General features: G+C 44.1%; 1 protein-coding gene and 1 long non-coding RNA gene across 2 annotated transcripts in view; one reads left to right on the forward strand and one right to left on the reverse strand.

Annotated features, from left to right (window-relative positions):
* The window catches only part of RPS6KA2 (ribosomal protein S6 kinase A2), a 451,617-nt gene that overhangs the window by 195,721 nt on the left and 228,876 nt on the right, over nucleotides 1-27,020 (reverse strand). The window lies entirely within an intron of this gene.
* LOC123367080 overlaps nucleotides 12,326-27,020 on the forward strand; it is a 42,897-nt gene continuing 28,202 nt past the window's right edge. Inside the window, exons 1-2 of the long non-coding RNA XR_006578296.1 lie at nucleotides 12,326-12,409; nucleotides 21,349-21,527. This is a non-coding gene — a long non-coding RNA (uncharacterized LOC123367080). The remainder of the gene's footprint in view (nucleotides 12,410-21,348; nucleotides 21,528-27,020) is intronic.

Consider the following 27,020-nt stretch of genomic DNA (forward strand, 5'->3'; position numbering starts at 1 on the left):
TCAACAAGGACAAGTGCAGAGTCCTGCACTTAGGACAGAAGAATCCCATGCACTGCTACATGCTAGGGATCAAATGGCTAGGCAGAAGTGCTGCAGAAAAGGACCTAGGGGTTACAGTAGATGAGAAGCTGGATATGAGTCAACAGTGTGCCCTTGTTGCCAAGAAGACTAACGGCATTTTGGACTGTATAAGTAGGGGCATTGCCAGCAGATTGAGGGACATGATCATTCCCTCTATTTGACATTGGTGACGCCTCATCTGGAGTACTGTGTCCAGTTTTGGGCCCCACACTACAAGAAGGATGAGGAAAAATTGGAAAGAGTCCAGCGGAGGACAACAAAAATGATTAGGGGGCTGGAGCACATGACTTATGATGAAAGGCTGAAGGAACTGGGATTGTTTAGTCTGCAGAAGAGAAGAATGAGGGGGGATTTGATAGCTGATTTCAACTACCTGAAAGGGGTTCCAAAGAGGATGGATCTAGACTGTTCTCAGTGGTAGCAGATGACAGAACAACGAGTAATGGTCTTAAGTTGCAGTAGGGGAGGTTTAGGTTGGATATTAGGAAAAACTTTTTCACTAGGAGGGTGGTGAAACACTGGAATGGGTTACCTAGGGAAGTGGTGGAATCTTCTTCCTTAGAGATTTTAAGGTCAGGCTTGACAAAGACCTGGCTGGGATGATTTAGTTGGGAATTGGTCCTGCTTTGAGCAGGGGGTTGGACTAGATGACCTCCTGAGGTCCCTTCCAACCCTGATATTCTGCGATTCTATGATATGCATGATTAAGTTTAAGATTACTCATGTGGCCGCATCTGCATAAGTGTTTGAAGAATCTGGGTCTAATTCCCAGCACATAAGCCACTTCCGTTTTCACACCAGAATTTGGAAGAAAAATAAATGGTTAAAGTAAGTCACTTAGAGCACACAACATTTTCAGGGCATTAGATGAACACTAACCAATTTAATATTTTAATCAAAATTTTACTGAAATGCCTTGTCTCGTGCCCCAACATCCCCCAAACAAGAGAACATTTATTTGTAAAAATCAACATCCCTGTTGCACTGAAGCACATCTCTTAAATCTTGAGACATCTAGTCAACTGTAACTCCCGCCACTTCACCTGAAGTGCTTTTCATCCCTTATCTCCACTAAAATGGAGTATCCCTTGCACAATGTTTTTCCTGACATCCATGTCAAAGACTAGTGTTTCTGAGCCTCCTTGAGAGAAATGAAACCTTCAAAACATACTCTTCAAAAATGCTGTCACCAAAACTTTTCATGCAGCTGTAAGATGTACTTGCTGTGGGATTTATGTTCTCCACTAGCTGATCATAGGTGCTGTAAACGCCACACTCCGGGCAGGACAGACCTCAAAAGGATCTTGAAGGCCAGTTGACATTAACTATAAACTTTGGACAATATGGTGCTTTGACCCATGTCCCTCCTGGCTGAAGTCAATGGAAAAAGTACTAGCTGGGTTATTGGTGGGGACTGTCCCTGCCTCCATGGACACAGTCTTGCTTGTCTTCCCTCTCTCTCTGTGTACAGCAGCCTTAAGTTCCTTGACGTACACTGTTACAGCTGCGTAAGAGAGAAGAGAAGAAGGCCACATCTCTTTTGTATTTCATCTGTGTCCAGATCTATTTCCTATCCTTGTTGAAGAAGGCAATCAACTGGAAACCACACCAAGAAGGGATGGAAGAGATAGTGATATCTGACAGAGCGTATTATCCCACTCCCCTTGGAAGTAAAAATGGTAACTTTGAAGTGCAAGCAGGATTTTAAAACATCAAATTCATAACGTAGGGAAAATATAACGTTTAAACTCACGCAGCAGTATTGGCTTTGCCAGTTCAGCAGCATGCTTCATTTAGTGTATCCTAGGGGTCCAAATTTCAAAAATGCTGAGTACCTACAACTCCCACTGAGGTCAGCATGAGATGCAGGTGCTCAATACCTCTAATCCCATTGTTCAGGGCCTGCAATTGTTAAGCAACATCTGTTGGCCAAAACACTTCCAAGTACATTCATAAAAAGCACTTATGAAAACATATTAAAAAATAAATGTTCTCAGTTCCAGAGGTGCACCTCCTATTAATTGTTAACCCATGGAACAAAGCAGTGTGTGGCTAAGAGATCTCTTCCATAACCTTCCAGTACTCTCAGTGCCACAAAGCAGATAAAGAACTCCAATGGTGCAAGAGAAAACTGAAGACCTTTTTCTTTCCAGTTCAGTTTCTCTGAAAGGCCGGTTCAGTGATTGTCACTCAGCTACTTGAGAACGGTACAGTATGCCATTCCTACCCAAGTAAAAACCTGTGTTTCTGCATGTTTTTAGTATGGTTCCTGATGTTGAAGAATGCAATCTCGTTCATCAGTAGAAATCCCCCTTACTATTTGATTAAGGAGCCATCAATAAGTAATAAGCCCGAATCCTGCACCATGGCTGCCATTACCCAGTGCCTGTAATCAGTTACTGTTACCTTAGTCATACTACTAGCAGTATGCTATAAACCTTCATAATTCTTCCTTCACTTGCAAGCACAGACAGCTTTGATATCTACTGCTGCAACAAAGAACCAAATCCTAATTAACAGAGACTACAATCCCCATATGACACATACTTAGAAGGAAATATTGCTAATGTTCAGTTATCCTGGAGCCAATGAAATAAAACTGCTCTGTGTTGTAGTTCTCAGGATGGTGAAAAAGCCCAGAAGTTTATGAGCAGCTGTGTCAAAGCTTCAAGAGCTCTGTTTTTAGTTTTCACACAGTTTATCAACAGTTCCATGGTAAAGTGTAAAGTAACCAAACAGCAGGTGAAGGGGAGATTGAAGATGAGGAACCAGAGGAAAAAAAAAATCAACCACAACTACAGTAACAGTATTACTTTTGCAATAGTGGCCGCTCTGTGACAACTGTGTTCTTTTGATGTACAAAACCAAACACACTTGGCTTTTTCCTCACAGTTGGAAAATGGTTGACTTTAAAGGAAAATCAAGAGGGAATCCCGCATAGTGCACAGCATAAGATAATAATATCAATCGCCAATTCAAATCCAGCCCAGCCCAGGTTTTAGTTAGCAGAAGCTGGCTGGTATTTGGTAGCTTATGTGAAATGAGTTTTGTGGCCTCAGGCCAGTTTCCCATTGACAGGAGTATATATGACAAAACCACTACCTCACTTATTGTTTTGTTGGGACTTTAATCATAAACCTAGGACTGACTGGTCACAGAAACAGAACTAACCTCTCATTGGTACAGGTGGTCCCTTTAGGTTGGGGTTGAGGCACATTGGCAGAGTAGCAAAGAGAAGGTTCACTCCTCTAGTCACTTAAAAAAAGACTTTGGTTTCTAAGGGCTTGTCTTTACTACGGAGCTAAATTGGCATTGCTGCAATTGATGCAGCAGCATCAATTTAGCGGGTCTAGTGAAGACACACTCAATCGATGGGAAACTGCTCTCCCATTGATTTCTGTACTCCACCTCAATGAGAGGCAGAAGCAATGTCGACGGGAGAGTGTCTCCCGTTGACATCGTGTAGCACGGACCCCACGGTGAGTAGATCTAAGCTACATTGACTTGAGTTATGCTACTAATGTAACTCAAATTGCATAGCTTATATTGACTGGCAGCAGTAGTGTAGACCAGTGGTTCTCAAAGCTGGTCCACCGCTTGTTCAGGGGAAGCCCCTGGCTGGCTGAGCCAGTTTATTTACCTGCTGCATCCGCAGGTTCAGCCGATCGTGGCTCCCACTGGCCGCGGTTCGCTGCTCCAGGCCAATGGGGCTGCAGGAAGGGTGCCCAGCACATCCTTCGACCCGCGCTGCTTCCCGCAGCCCCCATTGGCCTGGGATGGCGAACCACGGCCAGTGGGAGCCGCGATCAGCCAAACCTGCGGACACGGCAGATAAACAAACTGGCCCGGCCCGCCAGGGGCTTTCCCGAACAAGCAGCAGACCGGCTTTGAGAACCACTGGTGTAAACCTTCCCTAAAACAGTCCATCAGCTTTTACAAACCCTGAATTCATATAAGGAAGTTATTATTAAAACAACACAGGCCAAAGTAAAGTAGGTAAGGTTTGGATAAACATCTGGGAGCATACCCTCAGCTGGTGTAAAAGTCATCAGCTCCAATGGAGCGATGGCTATTTACACTACTGGTGCACCTCCCCCGCTGAGCTGGTTGCTCATCTGACCTCCAGATGCTCTCCCCATCACTACCCAGAAGTCCAGGAAATCTGAGTGACAGCTCCATTTCAATACTGTAGGTGATGGTTTCTTGAGTGCCTTTAGAATGCTCAATATTTAACAAAATAGAGAAGATAAGGTCCCCAACCGAAGAAGCTTACCTTGTAAACTGGACAGACTATACAATTCAGACACATTATGCATCTGATTATCAGAATATCTTCTACTATCAGAATGGTGCAGCTATTTCATGGATTTGCATGCTCTTCCTTCTTTGGTGGATTTACTATAAGAGGCTTCATGGAATATTTTTTTTTAATAATGAATTTGAATGAGAAGATGATGGGACATTTCCAGTATAAAGGGGAAGAATGGAAGAAAAATCATAAAGACTGGAGAAGGAGAAGGAATCATTATGGAGGTAAGTCATAAGTGGAGAGTAGAGACCAGGAGCAGGAAAACAGATTTGAATAGCTCAATGAATGTCTGTCCCTCCTTCCAAAGGACAATAAAAAAAAAATCTTTGCTGAAAGGTTTCTCTTTCTTTGAAAATTGCAGCTCCTTGAAAGTCTGCCCTTCATATTTCCCTAGTGACATATTAAAATGTGTCATTCTGTCACAGCAGTTTTACATTGCGCTGCTGTTCACATGTCTAATGGAACCTGCTGTGATGCATTTTGACATGATATGTCACCCAGAAAATGTGATAAAAATGTTTGTTCTTGCTTGCAGTTCCTTGGGGGGTGAGGAAGCAGAAAAGATGGGCCCTGTTATTGATGGATAGATTTGAAATAAGTATTAGCCCAGTAGTCACTATGGTTGTTAATCTCTAGATAGAATTACTAGAGAAAGGCAAGTATTTTTCCAATAATGAGTAAAAGAATATACCTGCTTTCATTCAGTGTCTGACATATTTCAGAAATGTCTTGGTTCTAAAAATATGTTTTTAGAGTTAGCTCAGAGAACTGAAATTGATTTATATTACTGATCTATATTATCAGAAAAGCTACTGTGCACTCTTCAACAGGACTGGAGTGGAATTGTATTTGATAGAAGTACTTATATCAGCTAGAGTTATTATTTGCACTTCAACATTTGCCTTTAAAGCTGAAAGTAAACAAGTTTTTTCAGTGTTTGGGGAAATGGAAAAAGCAGAATGAAATGCCAGCTAAGTGGCCGCATCTTCACCCATGACTCATCAAGACAGTTGCCCTCCCTTGAGGCAATGCAGCTAACGGAGTCCAGGGCAAAGCACCCGAGAACCAGAGGTAAGGTGTTCCTGGTTGAGATGATGCCGCTGTAGAATGAGCTCTCAGAAGCGAGCAGGCTTACTAGAGTCTGACCACCTATAAGGTATGCTGTAAAACACTCCTCTTTATGAAGTTTTTTCACGACAAGAAGAAGGATTTGGACCTCTCCACACAAACCCCAGCTCCAAGCAAATCTTTCTGTAGTCAGGGAAGGGAGAAGAGTGGAAGACTCCATAGAGAGTCTAGCAGGGACTCCAGCATACAGATCTAATTTACCAGCCAAGTGCTTAAACACTATGGTGATGTTTGCTGCAGGAGTGATTAGAAAGAGATGAGAGAAACAATATTGTAGTTCAACACGCATTGTAGTTCAAGCAAGTTATTATTTCTGCAATCCTGCCTCAAAAGGAATTGGGGCTGGTTTAAGGCCAGAATCTGTGTGCACCAGAACCTATGCCATGCCACTTCGGAGGGCCTCCTGAAATTTCTTCTTGATAACAATGCTGCTGGCTGGTGGTGCAATCAGCTGTAAGGTGGGATGTCAGTGCATTTATAGCTGGGGCTGAGGACAGCCTCTATGGAGTGTGGAGGGAGAAATGGGCATGCGGCTTCACCTCGACCCAATGGAAAATGTTCATGTGTAGGTGGAAAAGGGGTGACGCTGGGCTGCACCTACCTATGTCCTTGCAGCAGTCCCCTTCCTCCGGAGTGGTCTCCTAACATATACTATCAATGAGTGTATGATGAGAGGCAGCTTGCATTCCAGACAGGGAACTCCCCAGTAGGCAAACCTTGCCTCATGCAGGAGGCCTTTTCTGCATCGATGGAACGAGAGGACTCAATATGGTGAGAAGGATTGGGACGAAAGGATTGGAAAGGAAATGATGGGGGCGGGAAGAAGAAGAGAGAAGAACCAGCTGAGCGAAGGCAAGAGAGGTGGGGAGGGAATGGCTGGAGAGAGAGCTGGTTGCAGGTTGGAAAAGAGCTACAGTAAGTACTGATGAACAGTCCAGTTTTTCAGACAGTGAGTATTCAGTGAGGGGGGAGTATACTTCAGTTTTCCAAAATGTCCAAAGTGTCTCCAATGAGCTGGTTGCACTAGTCTACCCACAGTATACACTATTATACAGAAACACTTTATGGTTATCTTTGCCTGGACTTGCTTCATGGTAGTTTGCAATTGATATGACCTATACAGTGGGGTACCATTCACATTCTGTGCCTAGTACGCGATTGTTAATAGCATAATCTATCATTTACAGAGCATCATAAATTCACATGTTGCTTTTCAGATTAAAACATGTTCCCTTCCCAAAAAGATGATCATTTCAGAGCTTCTGCCTGATGTACCAAGAAATCTGACAATGATATTTGGGAGAAAAAAAGGGTTCAGCTCTTTTCTGTACACTGTTCACTTGGTGAATGAGGTACAGGATATAAACTCCACTTGTTTACTGGAGTCCAAGGAGGGTGGTGTAACATTTCAGAAGTTATGGTGCCATCTGAGTAACATTTTTCACTAAGGCCTGGTCTACACTGGCGGGGGCGTCGAACTAAGGTACGCAACTTCAGCTATGCGAATAGCGTAGCTGAAGTCGAACTACCTTAGTTCGAACTACTTACCCGTCCTCACGGCGCGGGATCGATGTTCGCGGCTCCCCCGTCGACTCCGCCACCGCCGTTCGCGGCGGTGGAGTTCCGGAGTCGACGGGAGCGCGTTTGGAGTTCGATATATCGCGTCTAGATGAGATGTGATATATCGAACTCCGAGAAGTCGATTGCTACCCGCCGATCCGGGCAGGTAGTATGGACGTACCCTTACTCACACATATATCCACAGAACAATCTATTACCCACCGTACACTCTTTAACAGTGCTCAGACACACTGCACCGACAGAGCAGAATGGGCAGGTAGGAGGCTACAGAGCCTCTTTTGACCAGCTCAGAGAATTACGTTCAGTTAACCAGGCCAGTCTGGAAGTTCATCAAAGCAAGTGAGTGGCCAGCCCCAGCAGCTCCCTATTTTTCATCTTTCCAGTCAAAAGAAAAGAGAATAGGAGGGGGGAAAACACAAAAGGGGGAGAACAGACGATAAATATTATCAGAGCTTTTCACAGTCACTGACACGGTGTTGGAATGCCCTATCATGCTTGCCACAAGTTAAAATAATGATGAGAACTGACATTGGCCTAAGTAAATTTTTGTGAGGAGCAAAGAACAGAATCCATTTCAGAAAATTGCTCCTCCATTAAGGGGTGGATACTGCCAGGGAAACTCATCTCTTCCTCTCTACATATTTGGCAGCTGAACCAAGACCAGGTTGATGCATTTCTAAGCTAAAATGACTAATTCACAACAGTTAAAAGTTACAGCCACCGTTAACCAGAAATGGCCTCATTTCTACTTTACATAATATGTTGTTCCATTACTTGCTGCACAGTGAAGATCCATAGCCTATGGCTACAGTAGACTAATTATAAAGCTCTATGTAGATTGTAATGAAAAGTTAAAACAAACCATTGTACTCCTCCAGGGGGAAGCACTTTTTCACCTTGCCTCAATTGTTCACAACCCCTGTTAATAAAATGAGCGTGTAGCAGGGTGCTGGTGCTCAAGCACCTAATTAGCCCCTGCTCAGCCAGCCTCAATCAGGGAGGCCTCAGGAACTGGCTGCACCTGTGGGCCAGCTCAGAGAAGAGCTATAAAGGCTGGCAGGCAGCCAGTGCAAAAGGGGGGATTGGCCAGGGAAGGGGTAGTCTCCAGAGAGAAGGGAGAACCCCTGTAAAGAGGAGACCAAAGCCTTGTAAACTTTGTATATAGTGTTGCTGGTGGTGGGTACTAGATGTAAATAAAAACCATGGGTGCTGCAAAAGAGAAGCCTGAAGGTGCTTTATTAAAGGAGCCCAGAGCAGTGGGGAGGCAGGCCAGGAAGGGACCCAGTTACATGTGGGGACTTGTCCGGGATCCCTTATCCGCGCCATAGACACAGAGTGGCAGCCTGAGCATGGAAGGCACCCTGCAATGGCTCGCAAAAGAGCAGACTGAACTAGGGAAGACACTACAGTCTTTCAAGGAGTCCCACCAGGTGGAGCGGCAGGCCCTCCTCGCCTGGCAAACTGAGCAACAGAAAGCTCTCCTGGATTTCATCAAGGAGCAGTCGGCGGTACAGCAGCAGCTCCTCCAGCGTTTGGTGAGTCCTGCTGTGGTGGGGGATGGTGCCCGGACTCCAGGCCTTAGCCTGTGTAAGATGGCCCCCGCCAATGACCCCGATGCCTTTTCAGGCACCTTTGAGCGGGTGGCCCTGGGAGCCGGATGGGATCGGACCACCTGGGCCCTACGGCTCGGCCCTTATCTCACCGGGGAGGCACAGGCCGCATACATGGCCCTGACAGAGACCCAAGCCAGGGATTATGAGGCGGTAAAAGCGGACATCTTAGATCGCCTCGGGTTGTCGGCCGAGAAGTACCGGCAGAAGCTTCGGGCAGCCCGATGGACAGGGCGTGTACGACCCCGGGTCTTTGCACAAAGACTAATGGACTGGGCAACCCAGTGGTTGAGGCCCGATGCCCACACTGTGGGCCAGATAGTGGACCAAGTGGTCCTGGAACAGTTCCTGCAGGGCCTCCCTGACAGCGTGCGGGTGTGGGTGCGGCGACATCAGCTGGCCACGCTGGAAGCAGCCGTGCAAAGGACCGAAGAGTACGCAGAGGCGGACTTCCCAGTGGGGGAGCACTGAGTCCTGCAAGGCCCAGAAGGGAGCAGGAAACCCCGGGAGCACAGCGGGGGGAAACCGCCGGACCGGCGACGGGAGGAGCCCAAGGGGACCCCTAGCCGCCCGGGGCAGTTCGTGTGCTGGCGATGTGGTCAGCCGGGACACAAAAGTCGGGACTGCCCGGTGATGGAGTGCGGAGCGGCGGACTTTTGTGGATGGACTAGGACTGGGGCAGGGGAAAGGAGGCGTGGGTTGGCCACCATCCCGGTGCGGGTAGGGAGAAGGGCCCAGAGGGGTCTGGTGGACACGGCCTCCGCCCGCTCCTTTGTACAGCGGCGAGTAGTAAAGCCGCACTGGCTTATCCCTGGGGGACGGATGTGGGTTGACTGCATCCATGGGGATAGAAAATGTTGTCCCGTGGCCCAGGTACCCCTAGAGGTAGATGGGCGGTTTACCTGGAAACGGGTGGGGGTAATTGAAGGGTTAGCATACCCCGTGGTCCTAGGGCAGGACTAGCGCTTTCCCCCGAGGAGAAAGGCGGCCGGGGGGAAGCAACCCAGGAGGAGGAGAAAAGGAACCCTAGAAAGGGAGAGCAAGGCCCCGGCGGAGGTGAATCAGGAACAAAAGAAGGCCCCACAACCTCCGGGGGGAAGCGTAGGACAGCCTAGACAACAAAGCCAGGAGAACAAGCAAGAGGGTATGTCTGAGGAGCCCAGGGAGCTCCCCAGGCAGGACCACCTGGGGGAGAGAGCCCTCGGGGAGATAGGAGGCATCCAGCAGGGGGAGGCGCAACAACACAGGGGCAGAGGACCTGAACCAGAGGCAGGGGGCCGACTCGGGGCAGTAGGCTCTGAGTTATCACCCCCACTGGAGAAGAAAGGGGAACCTCTGGCATGGCCAGCCCAGCCGTGTGAATGGTGTGAGGACCTCTGGGTAAGCGTGGACCGGTGGGGGGCCTCACCCCCGACCAAATGTGCCTTTTGCGGCTGGGGAGTGCAAGCACCCCAAGGGGTTGTTATAGGGGACCCCTCGGCTGGACAGGGGGTGCAACAACCGAATAAGATCCCGGGCTGTGGAAGGCGAGGCTGAGGGAGGCCAGGCCTGGCACCAGTTTAAGGGGGGAGGTATGTAGCAGGGTGCTGGTGCTCAAGCACCTAATTAGCCCCTGCTCAGCCAGCCACAATCAGGGGAAATAGATTGGGGCTGGGGAAAAGGCTGGTGCCTGGCCTCAGGAACTGGCTGCACCTGTGGGCCTGCTCAGAGAAGAGCTATAAAGGCTGGCTGGCAGCCAGTGCAAAAGCGGGGATTGGCCAGGGAAGGGGTAGTCTCCAGAGAGAAGGGAGAACCCCTGTAAAGAGGAGACCAAAGCCTTGTAAACTTTGTATATATTGTTGCTGGTGGTGGGTACTAGATGTAAATAAAAACCACGGGTGCTGCAAAAGAGAAGTCTGAAGGTGCTTTATTAAAGGAGCCCAGAGCAGCGGGGAGGCAGGCCAGGAAGGGACCCGGTTACAGAGTGGGACATTAAATTCTAACCTCAAAGAGATTTGTATTAAGCTAAATAATTTGAAACTAATTTTGGATCTGTTGGGCACTGGGTTTCAATAGACACAGGACAAATAACCCTGGATGCCCAGTTGCTTTGTTTTATGTTGTTTTTACAGTTTCCTGCAAGCATCAGGAAATGTGTGTAAGCAGCAACACAGTTATTGGCCCAACTTTTCAAAAGCGTGTGTGCAAAAGAATCTACATACTCTTTCTGCACTTCCTTCCTATGAGTGCAAACAGAAACATATCACTGTGTTTATGCAACTCTGACTTGCATATTTGGAAATCCCAATGAGAAACAGAGCCGTGATCTGTATTTCTGAAATAAACTGGTTCTCTTTGTACACACCTTATCGTTTGTAGAAAAGAATGTACCTAGTTTTTCCTTCTCATGTAATTTATTTAGTATTTAATCAGTCAGGATGCAGTTTTTCTATCTCTTCACTAAAAGTCAGACTCAGATGTCCACTATTCTGACTGATGCTTTGAAATGTTCCTCAACAGAGAGTCCTTTCTAATCAAATGCCCATTGACTTGCATTGAAATGGAATATGTACACATTAGAAGAGCAGGACTGGGACCCAATAACAGTTCCCTGCGGCTCTACCCCTGCACCAAGCCTCACCCCTTTGCCAAGACATTACTCTGCTTAGGATGGTGGTGGCTAGGGCAAACCACACAATAACAGTCTGTTGGGCTGGTGAAGAGGCCACTAGTACTCCTCTTTGGGCAGACTGTGGGTCCTTGCCCCAGCAGGGTATTACTCCCTCTCTACCAGTGGATTCAGATCCATCCCAGAGAGGGAAGTATTCAGGCCCCTCCCACACTGGAGCAAAGCTGAGTATGGAGACTCCTGATAATGGTTGGTGGCAGCAAGGGACCTTTCACACGGGGTCTTCTACTGGGGTGGTGTTGGCAGGGTCCCTGCAGAACAGCAGGTTTTAGAGTTAACAACCCATTGTGATGCATGGGGCAAGTGAGTTATGGTTTCAGGACATCTGCAGATACCACTGTATCAGTTACACTAGAGTCACAATTTTGAAGTTTACTTAGCATTAATAATGGCTAGAAGCAGCTTTCATTTAAACCAAAGCTTAGATCATATGACAAAGAGCTAGGGCTCTAGGCATAGGTCTATAGTAGCTAATGCCTTAATTTGGTTCTGGTGGTGGTTTATTTAAGTATGAATCTCTCACTCTACACCCAAGCAAAGCTCTCACAGGGTTCAAAGGAAGTTTGCCTCAGTAAGTGATTACGGACCAGTTCCTTAAAATGGACACTATCAGGTCCATTTAATATCTAAAATTAAGTGTAAGCTCTTAATTAAACCTAACATCAATAAAAATGCTGTTATATATTATTTAAAGAAAAAAAATCAGTGGAAATGGATTTTAAAGGAATAAGATTCCTGCTCTGAGACTGTCCATGAGGAAAAGAGACATTCACTGGCCTATTTTCACTAAGGGAAAAGCAAATAGTAAACAAGCCACAGAGAGAGTTAAACATAAATGAGATTTTTACAGTTATTTCCATTCTACTCATCTAGAATGTTCTCAATCACACAGTTGTGGAAGCTGTTTGAATTTTAACCTTCAGGTGTCTTATTACCATTTTCTAGAACCATAATTGTGTAGCTACTCTGCTGCTGCTTCTGAATGGAGGGCACTTCTTTTAGTGACACACCTAGCAGAAGAAAATATGTCAGGTATTTGTATGGCCCCATATTACCATAGTATCTCAGCGCCTCACAATCTTTAGTGTATTTATCCTCACAACACTCCTGTGAAGGAGGAAAGTGCTATTATTCCTGTTTTATAGAGGGGAAACTGAGGCACACAGAGACTAACGGTATGCCTACACTGCATTTGAAAATACATGGCAGTGAGGCTCAGAGCTCAGGTCAACAGACTTGGATTTATGCTATGGCGCTAAAAACAACTGTGTGGACTTTGTGGCTTGGGCTCTGAAGTCAGGCTTCAGAGCCCAAACTCACTCCAGCCCAAGCCTGAACATCTACACAGCTGTTTTTAGTGCTGCAGCACGAGCCGGAGTCTGTTGACCTGGGCTCTGAGCTGCACTGCTGCAGTTTTAAAATGCAATGTCGACATACTTGTAGTGACTTAACCACCCAAGATCACCCAGGATGTTGGTGATGAAGTGAACTGGGCCCAGCTCTCCCAAATCCTACGTTAGTGCCCTGACCACTTGACCATCCTTCCTCTCTTTATAATAAGTGATATTCTTGTGAACAGGATTGTCTTTGTGAGGGTGGGGGGCAGATTTGACACAAAACTCTGAAAATGATTTTGACTGGAAGGGACTGAAGTTAGCAAAGGTAGGGAATGCTCAGCTGACCTGCAAGCAGTCTTAGACCAGCAAACTTGTGCTTTACTCACAGGGATTCCACCTTCTGTTTTGGAATACCAGCTATGGCGGCCACAGTACTCGCATCTCCTGAGCAGGCTTGCCGTGGTAATTCCAGCTGTTAGTTTAGCTCAAGTGGGATTATACTGCTACAGCAGTAGCAGTTACAGATAGTAATTTACCTATAACAGAGACTCCCTCCTCCTCTTGCTGTGATTAATTTAAAGCCTTTTGCTGCTATAGATTTAGCATGGGTGGTTTCCTAAAAAAGAACCCATCTGTAATTGATTCTGTGGAAATGCAGCTGGATGCCAGGGCTGAAGAATGTAGACACAGGTTGGGTAGCATTTGAGACAGCATAAGAATATACGCGGCATGTAAGATTCATAACAGCTGATATTAAGAGCATCAGAGGGGAAGCCATCTGCAATGTACAACAAATTTTCAGGACGTACAAAACCCAGGAAATATAAATGCTGTATTTTCTTGAGCACTATTTGCACATATAGGAATATAGAGCATACCAGGGACAAGAACCACCCAAGAGGTTTTTAAATCAGAAATGTGCCCATCAGCGTCCAGCTAACACAACTCCTCCAAATACGAGAGAAGACACCCTCCCCAATCAGTTCATGAAACGTGTGCAGAGTCAGCACAGTGCTGAGTCTGCAGCGGGCCCCCAGCCCCACCACACACCCTTTACATCTCAAGGATCAGCTGCAGAGCTTCAGTTCATATTGCACCAGGGCTGCACATTCTCCAGTCCTGTTCCCTGCGCTGGTCTGGCTGTCTGGGGCACCTCTGACACTACAGAGGAGGGGACAAGATTTGCCTCCTCTTGTAGTTTTAGTGTAGTCAACCAAGACTGACACCTTCCTGGCTGGAAAGTTTGAAATTTTCATAGAATCATAGAATCTCAGGGTTGGAAGGGACCTCAGGAGGTCATCTAGTCCAACCCCCTGCTCAAAGCAGGACCAAACCCAACTAAATCATCCCAGCCAGGGCTTTGTCAAGCCTGACCTTAAAAACCTCTAAGGATGGAGATTCCACCACCTCTCTAGGTAACCCATTCCAGTGCTTCACCACCCTACTAGTGAAAATGTTTTTCCTAATATCCAGCCTAAACCTCCCCCTCTGCAACTTGAGACCATTACTCCTTGTTCTGTCATCTTCTACCACTGAGAACAGTCTAGATCCATCCTCTTTGGAACCCTCCCTTCAGGTAGCTGAAGGCTGCTATCAAATCCCCCCTCACTCTTCTGTTCTGCAGACTAAATAACCCCAGTTCCCTCAGCCTCTCCTCATAATATGTGCCCCCGCCCCTAATCATTTTTGTTGCCCTCCGCTGGACTCTCTCCAATTTGTCCACATCCTTTCTGTAAAGGGATGGGGGGGCAAAACTGGACACAATACTCCAGATGTGGCCTCAGCAGTGCTGAATAGAAAGGAATCATCACTTCTTTCGATCTGCTGGCAATGCTCCTACTAATGCAGCCCAATATGCCGTTAGCCTTCTTGGCAACAAGGACTCACTGTTGACTCATATCCAGCTTCTCATCCACTGTAATCCCCAAGTCCTTTTCTGCAGAACTGCCGCTTAGCCAGTCGGTCCCCAGCCTGTAGCACTGCATGGGATTCTTCCATCCTAAGTGCAGGACACTGCACTTGTCCTTGTTGAACCTCATGAGATTTCTTTTGGACCAATTGTCCAATTTGGTCACTCTGGACCCTATCCCTACCCTCCAGCATATCTACCTCTCCCCTCAGCTTAGTGTCATCTGCGAACTTGCTGAAGGTGCCATCTATCCCATCCTCCAGATCGCTAATGAAGATATTGAACAAAACCAGCCCCAGGATTGACCCCTGGGCACTCCGCTTGAACTGGCTGCCAACTAGACATCGAGCTGTTGATCACTACCCATTGAGCCTGACGATCTAGCCAGCTTTCTACCACCTTATAGTTCATTCATCCAATCCATATTTTTTTTAACTTGCTGGCAAGAATACTGTGGGAGACCGTATCAAAAGCTTTGCTAAAGTCAAGAGCGACAGAGAGTCCTGTGGCACCTTATAGACTAACAGAAGTATGGGAGCATAAGCTTTTGTGGGTGAATACCCACTTCGTCAGACGCATGCTTATGCTCCCATACTTGTGTTAGTCCATAAGGTGCCACAGGACTCTGTCACTTTTTACAGATCCAGATTAACACGGCTACCCCTCTGATGCTAAAGTCAAGGTATATCATGCCCACTGCTTTCCCCATATCCATAGAGCCAGTTATCTCATCACAGAAGGCAATCAGGTTGGTCAGGCATAACTTGCCCTTGGTGAATCCACACAATGAACCTGTTCACCTTTGTAGCGCAGAGCACCGTCCATCCCAGTTCCCCCACAGATCTGATTGCAGGACTGGGAGACAATGCTAGGATTCTTTAAGGCCTGGATCCACTACAGCACTGAAGTACATCCTTAACTTTAAACTTGCGCATGGTTCCATTGACTTCATTGTGTGCTTAGATGGTTTGAGATGCAAAAGAGGATTTTCTCAAATTCAGGCCTCCACTGAAATACTTTATCCTGTTTTGTGTGCTTCTGCATGTAGTAAAATGTTTATGTTTGACAATGCAAGAAAATTCCAGGACTCAAAATTTGCTGAGTTACAGAAAAATTAACATGGCTCTGATAATCACCTTGCAAAAAATAGAGGATCGAGGTACACTGGTTAACCAATGCAGAGGAGGCTTGCCTTACTGCTACCTATGCTGTACCTGGTCCCATGCCGGCAAAGATTTATACACAAGTAGTCCCATTAAAGCCAATAAGTTTTTGCAGGATCTGGCTCTTCTTGCGTGGATGAACAGAGGGCTTAATTCTTTGTCGCTGTCAATCTGGCACCATTCATGAGGATGCCCTCAGGAAATGAATGGTAAAAGAATATTTCTTCGGAACACATTTATAGAACTAAAAATAAAATCCTTACTACAATAACTAACTAACTAATAATTGAATGGTGCATTCCCATGTATTAAAAGAAATGATGAAGAACATTAAATCCTAAAATGCCATCACCTGTGCTGGTTTGAATCTCACTGCCTGGGGTAATTTCCAGGATCTATGCCACTTTCAGCTTCTCTAATATGATCCTATTTTTTCATACTTTCTCAGACAACAGAAGAATTTCCCTGAAAAGAACACGTCTCCCTTTAAGTATACAAGAGTGGATGAACCTTGCTCCAAGGCATTAACAGAGACATGGGGATGAATACAATATGTTTCAGCTATTTTCTACCACTAGATTTTTCCAAGTCTGTTTTTAAACAAGAAATATGAACAACTGCAGACTAACAGCATAGAGGGGAAAGCAAAACAATAAAATATTGTCTGGCAATATAAAAAAAGCCAAATGTAATTATAATTCTGAAAAGAATTCATCAGCAGCTAGGCATTCAGTCTACTTAGACTGTTAGAAGAATATGTTGCTGTGATGGAGTCCATTCACCACAGCAGCACCTCCTGTGGGCCATTCTGGGGATTAGCTCCGCCAGCTGGTGCGCCCTCTCCTGTGGTGCCTCTTCCATCATCTTCTCCACCTACAGACCTATCTCAGTCCAGGAACCACTGTCCATATTTCCCTCTTCCAGGGTTCAGTCCATTAGTCCAGCCACTTCCCCAGTGCTAATGTGGGGGGAGAGGGGTTGGACCTGGACCCACCCACTACTCCAGGTCCTGACTCAGGGACCCTGTAGATAGCAGTCTCTGGCTGCGTCTCTTTAATTTCTCTCAATGCTGCTTCAATTCCCTGGGTCTCTTCCCCGTGACCCCCACACTCTTTTCACCCTTTCCTCAAGGCTTTCATCTACCCAGTCCCAGCAGCCAGCCAGGAGCTCCCTTTTGCTCCCCCAGTCCCTGCCAGCAGCTGCTCTGTCCAAGGTACTACAGTTCCTTGAGCCTGCTAGGAACACAGTCCTAACTCCTTGAGCTCCCAGCAGCAACTGACCCTGCTCTGCTCTGCGTCTCCTCTTATTTGGGCATGTGGGGCCCAGATTGACTGCTTTCTGCAGCTCTTCTCTAATTGGCTGCGACATGTGTGGTTGACTGTGCATTGTGTGAAGTAGTACTACTGTTTCTTTGTCTTAAATCTGCTGCCTATTAATTTTGTTGGATGATCCCTGCATTATGGGAAAGGGAAATAACACTTCCCCATTCACTTTCTGCACATTAATCATGATTTTATAGACCTGGATCATATTCCCCCCTGCCCCACGGAGCAATCTCTTTTCTAAACTGAACAGTCCCAGTCTTTTTAATCTCTCTTCATATGGAAGCTGTTCCATACCCCTCATCATTTCCATTGCCCTTCTCTGTACCTTTCCAATTCTAATATATCCTTTTTTTGAGATGAGGTGACTAGAATTGCATGCAGTATTCAAGGTGTGTGTGTAACATGGATTTATATAGTGGCATTAGGATATTTTCTGTTTTATTAGCTATCCCTTTCCTAGTGGTTCCTAAAATTGTTAGATTTTTTGACTATCGCTGCACATTGAGCAGATGTTTTCAGAGAACTATCCACAATGACTCCAAGATCTTTCTTGAGTCATAACAGCTAATGTGGAACTCCTTGTTTTGCATCTATAGTTGGGATTATTTTTTCCCCATTTACATTACTTTGCATTTATCAACACTGAATTTCATCTACCATTTTGTTGCCCAGTCACCCAGTTTTGTGAGATCCTATTGTAACTCTTCGCAATCAGCTTTGGACTTAATTATCTTGAGTAATTTAGTATCATTTGCAAACTTTGCATCCTCACTGTGTACCCTCTTTTCCAAATAATTTATGAATATGTTGAACTGCACCAGTCCCAGTACAGACCCTTAGGGGACCCTGGTATTACCTCTTACCATTGTGAAAACTGACCATTTATTCCTACCCAGTGTTTTCTATTTTTTAAACCAGTTACTGGTCTGTCAGGGGACTTTCCCTTTTTTATCATGACTGCTTACTTTGCTTATGAGCTTTTGATGTGGGACTTTGTCACAGACTTTCTGAAAGTCCAAATATACAATAATCAACAGGCTCACCCTTGTCCACATGTTTGTGACTGCCCTCAAAATATTCTTATAGATTGGTGAGGCATAATTTCCCTTTACAAAAGCTGCGTTGACTCTTCGCTAACATCATGTTCATAAATGTATCTGATAATTCTGTTCTTTACTATAGGTTCAACCAATTTGCCTGCTACTGAAGTTAAGCTTCCTGGCCTGCCTTACAGGGTATTCGTGTGTTTTCTGGTTAGCTAACCTTTGTAAAGGCAGGTGATTGGGGCCTGGTGGGTGTCAGTGAAGAGATGCTCTGAAGCCCACACTTCTCACCTTGGGAATAGAGAAGAGGGAACATAGCTGGATAGTGGTGGTGGTGAGGATAGGAAGCTTCAGGGCATCTTTTCCTCTTTGTCACCCTGTGCAGTATGAGAGGCCTTAGGCTGAGCCAGAGAAGGGAGGAGAGGGGAGGGATTCTCTTTCTGTCACCCCCTAGGAAGTGTAACCCTTATGGAGATGTCCTGTAGAATTCAGTAATTAAAAAACCTTTACAATTATTTTAACCTCCTACAGAATTAAAGGAACATCCACATTGGCTTTAATAGCTATTTAATACCCCCACTCTAGAGATCTAAAGAATGGTTTTATAAAGCCTAGTATTTTCTATTGATTCTGTAGGGTTGTGGTTTTTTTGTTTGTTTGTTTTGTTTTTACAGTAGTTTCTAAAAAATCCAGTTGAGTTTATCCCTATAAAATTCTCTAGGACTTTCCCCACAGGAATGGAGCTCTAAAGAAGCCACAGGCCTCTCTCTTCTCCCTTCTTCCTCTCAGGCATGGGGGAGCCACACAGGAGGATGGGAGAAGCAGAATGGGTGTGGAATGGAGGGGAGCCTGTTGAGCCTCTTCATCAGGGAGTAAAGCCGTCACATGCTTTGAATCCTATTAAGAGAATATTGCTAGAAAAACAGTTCACTCAGTATTTGTGCCTCCACCTGAACGAGAACCCAAAATGTGTCAGACAGAGTTTGTTGTCCACGCTAGAAACAAGGCTCCACACACCATTTGGGAGACAACCCAGAACTTTTATCCAAACCTCAGAAGTTTGGGGAAGAGAAAGAGGTGCAGATAAAACATTTTGGGTTTGTCCCATCTTTAGTTCAGGATATGCTGGCTAGGGTCTTCTAGATTGTTCTGGAGGAGTCAGTGCTTTTATGAGTACAGTAGAGGGAAAAAACACACTAAACCTAGTAAAAGGTCAAGGTGGGAGAGTGTCTGACATCTCTCAAGGTTAGTATTTCCATTTAGTCACCTCTACTTCCTACTGAATAACAGGAAGATTTACTTTTTTTGCCTTAACAGATTTTTGTGAGGTTGTGGCTGTTGAAACACTCCAGGACTATTGTCCTGACTAAGGGTTTGGAACGGGTCCCAGATGAGGAGAGATTAAAGAGACTAGGACTTTTCTTCTTGGAAAAGAGGAGACTAAGGGGGGATATGATAGAGGTATGTAAAATCATGAGTGGTGTGGAGAAAGTGAAAAAGGAAAAGTTATTTACTTGTTCCCATAATACAAGAACTAGGGGCCACCAAATGAAATTAATGGGCAGCATGTTTAAAACAAATAAAAGGAAGTTCTTCACACGGTGCACAGTCAACCTGTGGAACTCCTTGCCTGAGGAGGTTGTGAAGGATAGGGCTATAACAGGGTTTAAAAGAGAACTGGATAAATTCATGGAGGTTAAGTCCATTAATGGCTATTAGCCAGGATGGATAAGGAATGGTGGCCCTAGCCTCTGTTTGTCAGAGAGTGGAGATGGATGGCAGGAGAGAGATCACTTGATCATTGCCTGTTAGGTTCACTCCCTCTGGGGCATCTGGCATTGGCCACTGTCGGCAGACAGGATGCTGGGCTGGATGGACCTTTGGTCTGACCCAGTACGGCCATTCTTATGTTGGAGTCAAAAGGGGGACCTCACAAGAGACACAAGGTCTCAAGTACACTTTGGCGTCTGTGCTTTGGAAGGGCTAAAACAGTTATCCCTGACTGCTACAGGGAGTGGAAGGTCTTATGGCTCTGCTGCATGCCTCCCCTTTCCTACAGTCCAGCTACACCTCAGCTTTTTATCTTCATTCTTGTGTCTTTGTGGTTGACCCTCATGATTCTCTCTCTCTCTCTCTCTCTCTCTCCAGACTTCCTCTACCTTTTATGCCATATATCAGACATTTCTATCTTCTGTGAACATTGTTTCATTTTATTTTTTCTTTCTAAAGTTCAGTTTCCTTCCTTTTCCATTCAATTTCCCCCCGTTCTTCTTTTTACTCCTATACTTCTATTCTCTCTTCCCTATTTTCATTAATGTATGTCCACTGATTTCTTCCTTCCCCTTCCTATGGCCACCATTCCTCTGCAGCTACTCTTCTTCCTGCTTCTATTTCAGTCCACTCCCTTCATTCTGAGTGTCCCACTTACTAGTAGTTTTGGGAAATGTTATACTGAAAATACTTTAGGCAAAAGCTTTAGGGCTAGACTTTCAAAAGAGTTCAGCTCCCCATAAGAACAACAGGAGATGCTGGACACTGAGTACTTCTGAAAATCTGGTCACTTCACTTAAATGAGAAACAAGCATGCCTGAAAATGCGGCCCCAATTGTGGATATAGAGCACCCTTGAAAACAAGACCTCAATACCATGTTTACAAGTAAAGTCCCTCCCTCTCCACCCCACCTCCCCAGAAGACTATGGAAAGTAGGGAGGGAGAAAAAAACCTTGACGGATGATTAGGAGTCAGGGTGCTGATTTATATTGCTTAGCACTTACAGCATAGATTGATTTCCATCTTCAATAATTTGCAAATGTTAATTAACCCCTGAAAATGATAGTGGAAATATATGGACTGCATATGAAACACAGAACACTGGTGTTCACAGGCCTAGAGAGTGCAGAAGTCCTCATTTAAATGAGAACTATTTAGACATCCCTGGATGGAAAACTGAAAGGGAGAAACATTTTAAAATAATGATTTGTATAACAGAGAAGTACAGAATTTATTTACAAGGTTTTGCCATTTTAATCATGCTGAGAAAATAATTTTGATTAAAAAGGGACTATGAAATAAAGGTTTTTCCATTTCTCATGATTAAGCAGCTTTCTATAGTGGTTCAAAACTGAATTGTGTGAGGAAGGATGGAGAAAGTGAGATGAGCTGATTAAGAACAAATCATTTCTATCTCTCTTAGGTACTTATATGGCCCCCATTACCATAGTACCTGAGCAGCTCCTGTGAAGTGCTGTCATCACCACATCACAGATGGAGGACTAAGGTAGAGACTCTAGAGAGAAGTGAAATGACTTGCCGAAGGTCCCACAGAAAGTCTACGGCAGAGCAGGGAATAGAACCCAGGTCTTCAAGTCTCAGGTAAGTCCCTAACCCCTAGGCCATCCTTCCTGTCTATAACATACTGTAACCCATAGCTTACGCTGCCACACAGCCCAGGTGAGTACCATCATCTTGCATAACCGATGCCCTGTCTCTTGTTGCTAATGTAAGAAAATAATCGGTATGCTGTCAATAATTCTGTTTGTCTTTAATATTAGAAATATTAGTAAATAAGCTGGCAACGCAAACAATGGAGAAACGAACATTGAATTCAAAGCACTCATTCCACTACTAATACTGTAAATGGAGAGTGAAGCCAGAGGGATACACTTTCAGTACCTTGAGCAAAATCTTATTTGTCATTCATAGTTTATGTTTTTTTAAAATATATACAAATGGCAAGTTCCTATTCAAATTTTCATTTTGCATTGTAAAAATGTCACTAATCAATAGACTAGATTATAGAATATGGTTCAAAACATACCTGTGTCTGGTTATTATCATCATCATCATCAATTCCCTAGGTCAAATATATGCCAGTGCTGCCTAGAATAAAATGCAAAGACAGTCCCTGCCCCAGAGAGCATACAGTCTTAATTTCAGATGTCACAACAAGTAAGGGTCATAAACAGACAAAGGGGTCAAAGGTTAATGTCAAAAAGGAGAAAAATCTGACGAGTGGAGATAGGAGATGATCATGGCATTGAAAAGTGATTTGTTCACTGGAACAGAAAGGAAGGAATAGATTTTAGAATTACCCACCCTTTGTGAAGCACTTTGAGAACAATGGGTGAAGAATGCTGAAAGTGAAATAATATTACTATCAACTAAATATGTTACTAAAGTGACATTTTAATTAATATTTTACCCTATTTCAATTATTGTAGCATTGTAGTATTTCTTGTAGTGTTTCTCAGATGAGAAGGAAGGGCAACAGCAAAAATACGGGCTGCCAACCTGCTGCTTGGCATCCAACAGAAGTAAAAGCTAGATGGCTTCCAATCTGTGATGTGAGATGATACATAAGGTATTAGAAGATAAAAGCCATATTTTGCTTAAATTGGCAACTCTTTGGGGAAAGGGACAGGTTTTTGTTGTGGTTTTCTTCCTCCTGCATTTCTACAGTGCCTAGCACAATGGGGTCCTAGTCCATGACTGAAGGGCTTACAACACACAAAAACGCAACTGTAGTCGCAACATATTCCTTATGAATCCTGTTCACAAACTAGTAAGAAAAAAAGTCAAACCACCACCACACATTTTTGGCTAGCGTTCTTTCTTGTGAGTAGTAGAACAGATTGTCTGACAAGACAGTACATGAAATACTGCTTAGTACATAACGTTAGTGACACGTACCCACATAAAACATCACCCCACTCTGTGTATTAATTTATTGACTATAGCACTTTGAGGCAGAGTGTATGGAAGAGGGGAAAAATACCAATACATCAGTTCTAATTCTACATTATAACATTAATTTAAATAATTTGATCTCTGATATTAGTTTGTAAATAACATAGCACTTACAGCAAGCTTCTGACTGAAGGTGACTACAAATCATTATTGCAAGGATAATGCAGAGTAAAAATCATTGGTCAGACTACAATAAATAGGCATGAACCTTAAGAAGCTCTGTATAAGCCCCTCAAGCCATTACAAAAAAAATCTCATTTGCTTTCAATATAATGCTATAACTGTCAAAAATAAACGTATGGGGAAATCCTGTGTACATTTAATATGCTGAATAGGGTTCTTGTAAGTAGGCACCTTCCCCGCTTGCTGTGCAAACACAGTCCACACATTATGTAAAGTCCAAGAGCATCTCATTCCTGAGGGGTTGGCTTTATCAATAAAGAAAACAGCAATATTATATATAAATAAGTTTAAACTTTTTCCCAAAGCTCAGCTGTTTCAAGGGTTCCTTCTACAAGATTGTTCAGCTGACACTCAGAGCATGCCTATACTACAAAATTAAGTCGACGTAACTTACGTCGGCATACAGCTGCTGCAGTAATTACATTGCTTGTGTGTGTCTACACTTGGTTCCTCATATTGGTGTTGTGCATCTTCACCAGGAGTGCTTGTATTGACTGGGGCATTGTAGGACGCCTTCTGAAAGCCAGTAATAGTTGATGTAAGCAATGCAGTGTCTACACAGACACTGCGTCGACTTAACTACACCAACATTGACTCTACGCCTCTTGCATGGAGATGGAGTTAAGTAGGTGTAGCAAGGCAGTTACATCGGTGGGAGCGAAATTTTAGTGTAGAGATTTACATAGTTCAGTGTAAGCTGTCTTGCACTGACCTCGCTCTATAGTGTAGACCAAGCCTAACCCTATCTTCCTAGAGAGCCACTCCCACCTCCCTTATTTGCAGTTAGATTACCAAATAATTTGCCTCTGCAGAACACTCATAGCATCCACAGGTGCTGACTGTGGGTGTTCCAGGGCTGGAGCACCCACGGGAAAGAAATCGTGAGTGCTCAGCACCCACTAGTGGCCTTGTTAATCAGCTCCTCCCCCTCCCTCCCAGCATCTCCCACCCACTGCAACCAGCTGTTCAGCAGTGGGCAGGAGGCACTGGGGGAGAGGGGGGTGGAGCAGGGGCAGGAAGAGGCAGGTCAGGGTCAGGCCTTGGGGGAAGGGGTGGAGTGGGGACGAGGCATGGGGCGGAGCAGGGGTCGAGCACTCCCTGGGAAATGACAAAGTTGGTGCCTGTGATAGCATGTCTTGATCTTGCTGGGAAAAGACTACAAAGGTGAAGTGTTTCAAGGAAACATTGCTGCCCTTCTATAGTTCTACAGAAATTACTTAAAGCCTACAGAATTTAATATACCATGATAATCTTTCCTAAATAATGTTTACCTATCTCTATCTATCTTACAGAATTCTATAGCAGGACTATAACTATTAACAACTGTAGGATTGTTAAAAAAATATAATGTACTGGATTTTCAAAATGGTCCTTGGATGCATAAACGGGAATCTCAAGTAGGAGTAGAGAGGTAATTTTACTTCTGTATTTGGAATTGATGCAACCGCTGCTGGAATATGGTGTCCAGTACTAGTTCTCACAATTCAAGAAAGATGTTGATAAACTGGAGAAGGTTCAGAGAAGAGCCACAAGAATGATTAAAAGGTTAGAAAACCTGCTTTATGGTGGTAGAATCAAGGAGCTCAATCTATTTAGTTTAGCAAAAGAGCAGTTTAAGAGGTGACTTGATTACATTCTATAAGTACTTACCTGGGGAACAAATATTTAATAATGGGACCTTCAGTCTAGCAGAGAAAGGTATAAAAACAATCCAATGACTGGAAGTTGAAGCGAGACAAATTCAGACTGGAAGTAAGGTGTAAATATTTAACAGTGAGTGTAATTAACCATTGGAACAGCCTATCAGTGGTCAGAGTGGATTCTCCATCACTGACCATTTTTAAATCAAGATTGGATGTTTTTCTAATATATATGCTCTAGGAATTATTTTGGGGAAATTCTGTGGCCAGGACATTAGATTAGATGATCACAAGCATCCCACCTGGCCTTGGAATCTCTGGATCTATGAATATAATCAGTATCTGCATGTACTTGAATGAGCCAGACTTTGGATGAATATCAGCAGAAACCAAATAATAGCTTTTGCAGAACCTGGGACCGTTTAGGTAAAAAAATCAATACAAACCAAAAATGGAGGGCCTTAAATATAGCACAGAATGACATCTCTGCTGCAGAATACTATTGGCTGATTTAAAAATTGTGTAGAAAAGTTATCGCTCTATAGTAAAAATTCTGTAAATCTCTTCCATAAGTCTCAGATTGGTATTAACCAGCCATGGACATCATTAGAACATGTGAGAGATAATGCCAAGAGGTAGAGTAATTCAGTTGCCAAATTTTCAAATTGACTCGAGCTGCTTCTCACCTCCATTTCTTTCTCTTTCTTTACCAGTTAAAAACCAAAAACAAAGCAAACCCCTTTTGTCCTGTCTTTGGAAAATAACCCAGCAATTCATAAAATTAACACGGTGGTGTAGGTTTTTGAAGATAGTAGAGTAAATGTAAGCACTAAGTGATGGTGAGAACTTTGGAGAATTTAGAACTCATTCAAACACTGGTGGCTTGAAATGTTCCATTAAAACTAAATGTGTTCAAGGTTTGAGTTCTTCTCATAGTGATAACACATTAGTGAAAGAGACCAATGGATCCCTAGAATCCCCTGGCATTTGTCAAACCTGACAATCACCAAAATCAGTACTTTGATTGGGGCTTCTAACTGGGTTTTTTTTTTTTAAAGAACAAAGAACAGGAGTCATACTTTGTGATGCAGAGCAGAGAGCTGAACTGGCAATTTTCCAGGAGCCCAAATGCAGCAGATAATTTATATGCAAACTAACAGAAATACTGTTAGGAGATATAAATGAACACTTCTATAATATTTGCTTGTATGGCCAACTTCCTTGACAGATAAGTAGAACTTTGTTTTGGTTCACCAGCCAAATAATATCCACACACCCTGCAACTTATTAACTTTGTTCTCCATCTTCAGTTACATGGCTAGAGGCCATGTTTTGTGATTCTGTAGACTGCAACTCCCCATAGTCTCTCAATTGGGCACACCTTCTTCCCCATGGCATGTGTACAAGACAATCTTTGATATGAAGATGTCTGAGATCGCAAGTGAACAACACTGTTAAAATCAACAATGTAAATCTCTCATGCTCTGCCCTGGGGATTTAATAGCTTCCACAGTTATTGCTCTGTCCAAAAAACATTGCTAAATTTTTAATGATCTGAAAAACATGAAAGTCCTGTGGCACCTTGTAGACTAACAGACGTTTTGGAGCAATGCATCCGACGAAGTGGGTATTCACCCACGAAAGCTCATGCTCCAAAACATCTGTTAGTTTATAAGGTGCCACAGGACTCTTTGCTGCTTTTACAGATCCAGACTAACATGGCTACCCCTCTGATACATGAAAAACATGAATATTTTTAGTCAAGACTATTTCACACCACTACACTTTAACTTTTTGTAGTCATGTGTCCAGATGTGAAATTTTGTCTATGTTGTTTCAAAAAGTTATCTATGTTAAAAAAAGTTTCACGTGTTGAAAAGAATAAAAGAATTTGTTGGAAAAAGGAATCCCTTATTTTCACTCAAAAGCGGACCCATTATCTGTTTAAAACCCAAGATTTCTTTCAAAATAGGACTAATTTTCATGTAACTGAAGTGCATAAGCCTCCTCAAACTTTGAAGTTTTCCAGTTCACTTGCAAACATTTTGCACAACTCTAATGCAAAGGAATACAATTCTCTCCAGTCTAGATGCTCCTATTTCATTTTTACCAGATTTGTGCACCCTTTGTAGCAATAAGAAATGTTGGGCTAGAAGGGACTTCTGATGTCATGTAGAAGCAGCAAAGAATCCTGTGGCACCTTATAGACTAACAGACTTTTGCAGCATGAGCTTTCGTGGGTGAATACCCACTTCTTCGGATGCAAGACTTGCATCCGAAGAAGTGGGTATTCACC

Source organism: Mauremys mutica, chromosome 3 (genome assembly GCF_020497125.1).
Source record: "Mauremys mutica isolate MM-2020 ecotype Southern chromosome 3, ASM2049712v1, whole genome shotgun sequence".
Taxonomy (NCBI): Eukaryota; Metazoa; Chordata; order Testudines; family Geoemydidae; genus Mauremys; species Mauremys mutica.